We start from the raw sequence: 8238 nt of genomic DNA, 5'->3' as shown, positions 1-8238 counted from the left end.
ATTCCCTAGATGTTTACAGTATGAAACAAGCACTTCAAGAATCATTCCAATTAGAAAGTCTGTGTTAATTCAGGTTTAAAAATCAATTTATAGATATTTCCAGATTAGTCTTTTCCTGTTATTTCTCACCATTACACAAGAGAGTGAAGTAAATGAAGCATGGTATTCCTTGTCTTTTTTTTTTTTTTTCATTCTTTGACCACCCCTCAGTACTATAATACTATAGCCATTGCATTAGAAATGTGGACATAATGCTCATTAGAAATTACATTTTCAAATCCAATCAAATTTTTTAAACTTATGTAACTTGTAAATTTCTTCTTACTAGTTAAATAAACAATGTCCTTATTTTGTGATTGAATCATTCTATGTGATCGGAACATTTTATGCTCTTGGTTAGAATTTTAGAGCTATGGCATATTATCCTTCAATCATTTAAAAATATCTTTAGTATGTTTCACTCAACTGCTTATGATCTTTATTTACTTTAGGGGTTGTGATTGTTCATAATCATATTTCCTCCTTAATATAATCCTCTTTATTCTATGAAAGAGGTTTTAAAAGCTGGGCAGCGCTCTCCATTTATTATTCTCATCACAATAGAGGTGGTGAAATGCCACTTTATTATCATTAGAGGACCAGGTGAGTCTATTGAACTTGCATGGTAGGGACAATCTGAGCTTGATAAAATGCTCCAGCTTCCAGTTAGTGAAATTTTGTTCAATCAATGTAAGTGCTGAGGTGACATATCCTGCTTTAAATTGTGCAGGGTACTTTTAAGTAGTTGACTATGATACTCAATGTCAAGGTACTACAGTGATGTATTTAAGTTTAAAAATGCCTTACTGACTTTGAGGGTTATAAATTTACCTTTCGTGAATGATAATTATAAGTTTGACTTTACCGAAGTTGGCAGAGTCTCACCATTCTTCCAGCAAATAATAAGATTGAGTTCTATTTTTCTAATGGTCTATTTTGGTGTAATCTTTGTAGACCTTTCTAGCAAGACAGCAGTATAAATCAGCTAACTCTGTATCATATGTGTAAGCACATCACAGTTGGATCATATTATCAAAATTGTTTTTATTTTCACAAGGAAAGGCAAAGCAGAACATTGGAGATGCCATACACACCTGAAAATATCACAAAGAAAGGAAGATAAGAGAATCATTCACTTCAGTTAAATAAATCCAAAAGTAGGAGGACTATCTCTGAAATGTATATGTATAAATGTATAAACCAAGAAGCATGTACATAAATCTGTTGTTTATGCCAACATTATATGCCAAAATCCACATGAAAAGAAAGGAGAAAGAAAGGAAAGAAAGAAAGAGGAAAAAGAGAAAGAGATTATGTTTACTTGTGTTTAACACATCTTAGAAAAATAAATTAATATAAATATTTTCTTATTAAAGAAAACATTTTTTCTTAATAAGGAAACAGCATCTCTAGATTAAGATCAACATCAGCATCTTTAGATTAAGACTTTAAGTAAATGTGGTTTTATGCACTGCTATTCCATTTCCCCCACCAACGTTGGCCTTGTGATCGACGCATCTTCAACTGTCACGTTCTGAAATAGGAGTTCAGAGTGACCTAGGGACTGTCCAAGCTATCTCTGGAACTTCTTTGGAAAACAGTCTAACTGGCTTTACTTTTGTTGCTAGGGTAATATATAAAACTTGAATATAATGACATGACTTGAGGTATTAATTCCATTGTTTATGAAAAAATGAGCCAAGTGATAAGCTTTTCTTCTAATTTCCTTTGGATTGAATATGAGTTCTAAAATCTGGGACTGAAAGTTTTGCCATATTTCCTGAATAGGAAAAAAAAATGCTTGAGAAACACAGTTTCTTAGAATTCTAGCTTCTCAGGTATTTGAATTCGACTGAAAGGAAATATAAACTTCTTACAATGTGTTTATCTGTATAGCTCATTTGTTTTTGAAATAAGAGGACTATAAATTTTATTCTGATTATGGAATAAAAGATAAATTGATCCACTGGTAAATACAAAAATAATTCTGAACAATACAAAATAATCTATTATATATGTATATATTGTTTTTCTTAAAGTCATTAACCCTACTATTATTCTAATGAAAACATGCGATATCTTTGTTTTTCTTTATGCACTACAGCTTCAAGGACATTACAAATCAACTCTCCCTCTAAATTCATCATACTAATTATAGAAAAAATAAAAATAATTTTTAAAAAGTCTTTTCCAGAATAATCATTCTTACCAAGAAAAAGAATCAATTTGAGGTGATAATAACATTATAGAAAATATATATTTTTTATTTGTTTACTTTTTAATTTTTTTTTAAGATTTTATTTATTTATTTGAGAAAGAGAGAACACAAAGGGGGAGGAGGGCCAGAAGGAGAAGGAGAAGCAGATTCCCAGCTGAGCAGGGAGCCTGACCTGGGGCTGGATCGCAGGACCCTGAGATCATGACCTGAGCCGAAGGCAGACGCTTGACCCACTAAGCCACCCAGGTGCTCCTAATTAAGATTTTTTAAATTGATAACAATATATAATTTTAATCAAAAATTTTAAGATTTTTTTTTTTTTTTTTTTTTTTTTTTTTGGTCAGAGAGAGAGGGAGAGAGAGCAAGCACAGGCAGACAGAATGGCAGGCAGAGACAGAGGGAGAAGCAGGCTCCCCGCCAAGCAAGGAGCCTGATGTGGGACTCGATCCCAGGACACTGGGATCATGACCTGAGCCGAAGGCAGCTGCTTAACCAACTGAGACCCAGGCATCCCTTAATCAAAAATTTTAAAAGGAGTTTCAGAATTAACCCAAGTTAACACCATATTCTGTTGGTACATGATAAGGCAGTATAGAATTTAAATATATGTAGCTTTTTATTTAAAAATATGAAACTACATCTCTTTAGACACATGTTCTATGAGGTATCAGCTTCCATTCTCTCTACAAAGATAAAGCAATTGCTGTGTCAGGTATCAGAACAAGAAATTACTTGGTTATTTCTTTAATCTTCTCAAAGACTTTATTAATTTTGTTTTAATCAATAATATTTACAAATGAAGAAAATTCATTTTAAAAAAGTTAAATAGGCCACGATCAGTCAGTTAAAGAAAAAAAAAAAAGTCAAAACCTCTGAGCCTCTAGCAGAAACATTAGAAGTTAAAGGAGGTTATTTTTTGTTTAGAAAAGAAATTTTCCAATGAAGAGTGTAAAAAACATGGAGAGAAACAGGGCAATAGCAATGTATTTTTCCAGTTGATTATATACTATAATAACGAGGACATCTTAGCAAGGTGATTGATGTTATTTTCCATAAATCAATCCTACAGAATTAACCACATACCAACAGAACTTTCATTAACTTTACAAATCCCAGTAACACATTTTTTAATTATAAGTTTCTAATAAAGGATTTACACTTTGGGAAGTTGTGCATGAAGGAGAACATGGGACTAAAGAATCTAAAACCTTTCAAATATTATTTCTGATAGGTTATCCATTAAACACACTATACCGCACTCCTTCTTGGGCAATCACGACACTAAAAGGAACTCCTTGATTCCTCGAATGACTGTCAGCAATGCCTATTATGTTTTACAGCTTTGAAATGTGAGTAAATACCTGAGTAAATATCGTAATGCAACACAAGATGCATTACATTCTCTTCCTGCAAATATGATTTCTTCTTCTATACTGCTATAACTTCTTTCAGACAAGATAGCCAATAGGTAATTCTATTCCTGTTATACTGCAGAAAAGAGAGAGCAAACTGGGGCTGAAAAGTAAGATATGCCTTTTCTTACCAAAATCACCAATCTATTCCCATTTTCTGTGTTTTAATGAAGAAGAGATTGAGAGAAATCAATGAGACATCTCTGTTCATTGTTGTCTCTCCTTATTTCCTTCTCTAGGCATCAATTATGTGTTCATGCCTCAGTGAAATCCCATACAAGCTTCATGTGAAATTATACATTTATTTTGCCCATAACTAACTATTTTAGTGTCCAGGATCTGAAATTTTAGTCCAAGTCCTGATGTGAATTTACTCTAAAACCTAAGTGATTTTTCAGGGTTTGACCTTTTTATTTTCTGATATCTCCCTACATTTTGAATTCCCATTAATTTATCTAACCTTTGAACACTTAAAAATAGCCTTGTTTGCTTCCACTTCAGAATATCACAAATTTATATTGATGTGCCATTATTAGTTTATTTAGTATTCATAATTCCATTTCTAGCAGCAAGCATCCCAATCTCATTGGGAACAGGCTTTCAAAACAACTTGGGAAACACATCTCTCTAGCTTTCATAATTTAAAATTTGTGACTCTTTCCCCAAATGAGATTGACTTCCTTAGTTATAATTTAAAAGATCTAGGGAAAGGCAGTTTTTGTGTTGACTGAGCCAGGAAACCCTCATTTCTAGAGACGCTAACAATGCTTAGATGCACATACCAGCCACATGATGGTGTGAAATATGAGCCACATGATCAGAAAAAAAAAAAAAAGGTGCAGTCTCCTGAAGAAGGAAGGAATCATGGGTGAAAGGGTCCGTGGACAAAAGGATGAGACTGATACAAAGCGAAGGTCAAGCAAAGCTTTATTTCGTACCAAGCATCAAGAATCAAACTGACCGGCCAGGGCCGTCTCTTGCAAAGAGGCGACCCCTCCCAGCCTCCCAGACTAACTTTTACAGAGTAAAGGCCATGTGGTCGAGCCTGGCCACACACAGGTGGCCAATTGAATTACAATTCACCCTATAGTAGTTATTTGAACTAGCCTATCACTCTGGTAAGAATTGGCACCCAAAAGGCAGGGCCCATAATTTTGGGTGGTTAGGGAGGTGCTTTCCTGATTGGATGTCTCCACCTGGCTTGGCTCTTCCTTGGCGGGTAGGGAGGTAATACGTGCGCTTTCACTGATTGGACGTTTCCACCTGGCCGGACACGTCCTTGTATCTGGGCTCCGTTATTTTTGCCCAGCCTGACATGTCCTAGTATCTATGCTCTGTTATTGGGGCTATTTGGCCGTATTTCACCAGTTCTGTTTCTAAGCGCTTTCCTTTTGGGGGAAGGGGCAGGTTCAATCTAAGTTTACTGCATAAACAACAAAATGGCTCGCTCTGGCTAAGTAGGCCCTTACAATGGGCACATACTTTATCTTTCTTAACTAGCTGGGACTTTTTAGAAATTCCAAATGACAGAAAATTCACAAAAAACTTGCTTAAGAGAAAATAGTTTGGAAGAAATATCAAAGGGACAGAAACATAGTACCTATAAAACCACAAAGTCCGTGGGTATATAATTACAGGCTTCCATACAAGTTGATTCAGGTCTCAAATAATGGCCCCATTGTCCCGTCTTTGTCACGCCAATTACCTCTCTTTTACTGTGCAGCATTGTGAGGCCTCGTGCTGTGCTGAGGTGTTGGCTGCATCCCCAGATTTGTCACAAGGTCAGCGTCAAGTTCAGTGGGGAAACAGGTGACTCTTTGAACTAGTATTGTCCAAAAAGGTCTTAAGGAATCTAGTTTTCTCTGCTTAGGTCATATGTCCATCCCTAAAGAAATTACTCTGGCTCCGGAAAATATAATGCACTACTTTGTTTGGGTCAATATCACCTGTAACAGCCATTACCACAGAGCTAGTTCCTCACGCAGGTCTTCGGAGCAAAAATACAGAGGTATATATGACTGGACTGGTATTATTAGAATATGAGTGGCAGTAGATCCCCTAGTCCAAACACATTTCTTCTTATGCAAACACATTAAAAATACACCATTTAAAAAAATAACTCAATAATATTACACAAATGTCTAAAGTCTGCAACAAGGGATCTCATCCACCTCCTAAGTTCAGGTCCAAATTCTGGATCCCACAGTGTTTACATGTCTTTTCTAGTAAATTTAGATGAGAATTCTAAATGCTTAATAAAAGGTTTTCACACATAAAATAAAAATGATGAATAAAGAACCAAATAAGTGTGTTAGAGAAAAAAAAACAGAAATTCATATTTGGGAGATTGGCAAAAAGAAAAGTAATGCAAAGTAGTGCATTGCAGTATTAAACATAATGGAACTTTGCTTGAACTGCTTCAATGAAATACTTAATTTTAATATAGCAGTACATTATTGCAACCTTGAATTTCACAGAAACCTTTATTTATAAGTAATTTGTTAACTAAGATATAAGTTCTTAATGTATTTCTATTGGCTGAAATATTACTGATTTTTCATCAGATTGCTAAAAGATTATGTTCATAATCATTTAATTTGAAGGGACTCTCAGGCATTTTTTAATGTAGATTTTAGGGAAAAAATAACAATTACATTTACTCATTGAAATAAATTATTTATATTTAATGTCCTCTTTTGTGGTTTATAATCATTGTATACAGAAGTATATACTTGCCTTTTCCACTGTGACTTTGTAATGATATCACATTTATACTCTCAAAAAAAAAGCACAGCTGCCTCGTGCAGAATAAACTGAAAGCGCACAAAGATGTTCACCTTACTCTGCCTGGAGGAAGTTCCGAGGCTCCTAGTGCACTTCAGCTCGGTTTCCACTTTTGGCGTTTCTGAAAGATAAATCATTATATACAACATTTTAATGCCTTAAGAGAACAACATGCCACTGCAAGAAAATCAGGACCAAAGTAAGAAAGCTCTTGTTAGATCTCACAATAAAGTTCAGAAGATATAAGGGTTAAAAGTCGATTTTAAAACTTCTCACCTACGGTTTTCTAAAAGGAGAATTTGTTTCATGATTCTTGTTCTTTCATTGTTATTATTGTTTTGTTATGGTTTTGGAAAGAAGAAGGTGTAAATAAGTAGATTAAGATAAGTTCATATTTTTTTCTTCTCTATTAACCTCAGCAAATAGCACTGACATTTCTGTAAAGGGTGTATTTTATTTTCGGACTTAGATTTAGGAGGAGGAATTCTCACTCTTGTTTATATAAAAACTCACTTCTGTCAATAAAAATGCACACACATTATATGTCAAAAACATGAAGAAAAAGCTTGCAATCTATTTCTAAGCAAAACAAAAGCCTTTGTTTCGATATTTGTCTACTAATACTTGGGAAAAAACGGTAGCAAGACTGATTTCAGTAGAGTTGAAATCCAAGACAAGCTGATCTGCAAAATTAGACAGAAGAAATCAGAATTTTCTCGTATTCACAGGATGCCTGAATGCAATGTGTAGGTAAAAGAATTGGACTCTTGTATCATTACGCCTTTAATATTGCCCATAAATCAATCTTGGTTGACAAAGTAAATGTTGATCTGTGACAAAATTTACTCACTTTTTTTCTGTTTAAATAAACCAAGTCTGCAGAAGGAATGAGTTATACCAGACCAAATCCTTTGCAAGTATATTTGATCAACCTTAATTATATTTTCTACTAATAAAAAATGAAGTGTATTTTTGAATATTTAGGACACAGTTCAGAAGACTGAATCAAGGAGTATTTTAATTGGAAATGTAAGCAATCATATATACGATTGTTATCAGTTGCATTCTGCTAAAGAGGAAAAATTGCAAATGTTTGTTTTGCGAAGTTTTGTTCTTCACTTTCTCTTGTCCTTGTCTCCTCCTCCACCTCCTTGTCCTTCTTTTTTATTGTTTCCACAATAACTTCAAATTATGAAAAAACATTTACACAGAATTTGAGAACTGCCCCAGTATCACGAGGGCCTTGCAGAAGTTCTTTAATCTATACTTAAATGTCTTGCCGAACAATCCATTAATCCTTATGTAAAGTATACTCATTGATACTTAAACAGAAAAATAAATGTTTATGTCTAGTAGTTTACATTCTAGATTTACCAGGTAATCCTCCTTCTGCCCTTTGAGGTGTATGTGAGGCATAACTGACTCCCTGCCTCTCTGTGTTAATTTATTTTTATAACTTAATTTAATAATAAGTACACCAATGACATACAAATAAAAAAAGAGAGCAGTGTCTGTGGACATTGGTTTGTATAATTTAGAAAAACCTGTTGACATCAAGGCACTAAAAATTACTCACTAAAATTGTTCTTTGTTAATCACATTTAAAAAATAGGAAAGAAATACAAAATATTTTAAGATATTAAGCTATTCACCTTAAATACAAAATGTCATTTGACCTATGTTACATTTTTAAAATTTTTCTAACCTGTTCTTGTTTCTATTCTTCAGTTCTAGTTGTTTTTTTTCCCCGTTGAGTGCTATTGGAATTCTATTAGTTATCTTAGA

The sequence above is a fragment of the Enhydra lutris genome, unplaced genomic scaffold (genome assembly GCF_002288905.1).
Source record: "Enhydra lutris kenyoni isolate GAN:26980312 unplaced genomic scaffold, ASM228890v2 scaffoldscaffold25, whole genome shotgun sequence".
Taxonomy (NCBI): Eukaryota; Metazoa; Chordata; class Mammalia; order Carnivora; family Mustelidae; genus Enhydra; species Enhydra lutris.
Note: the sequence above shows the minus strand (reverse complement) of the source record.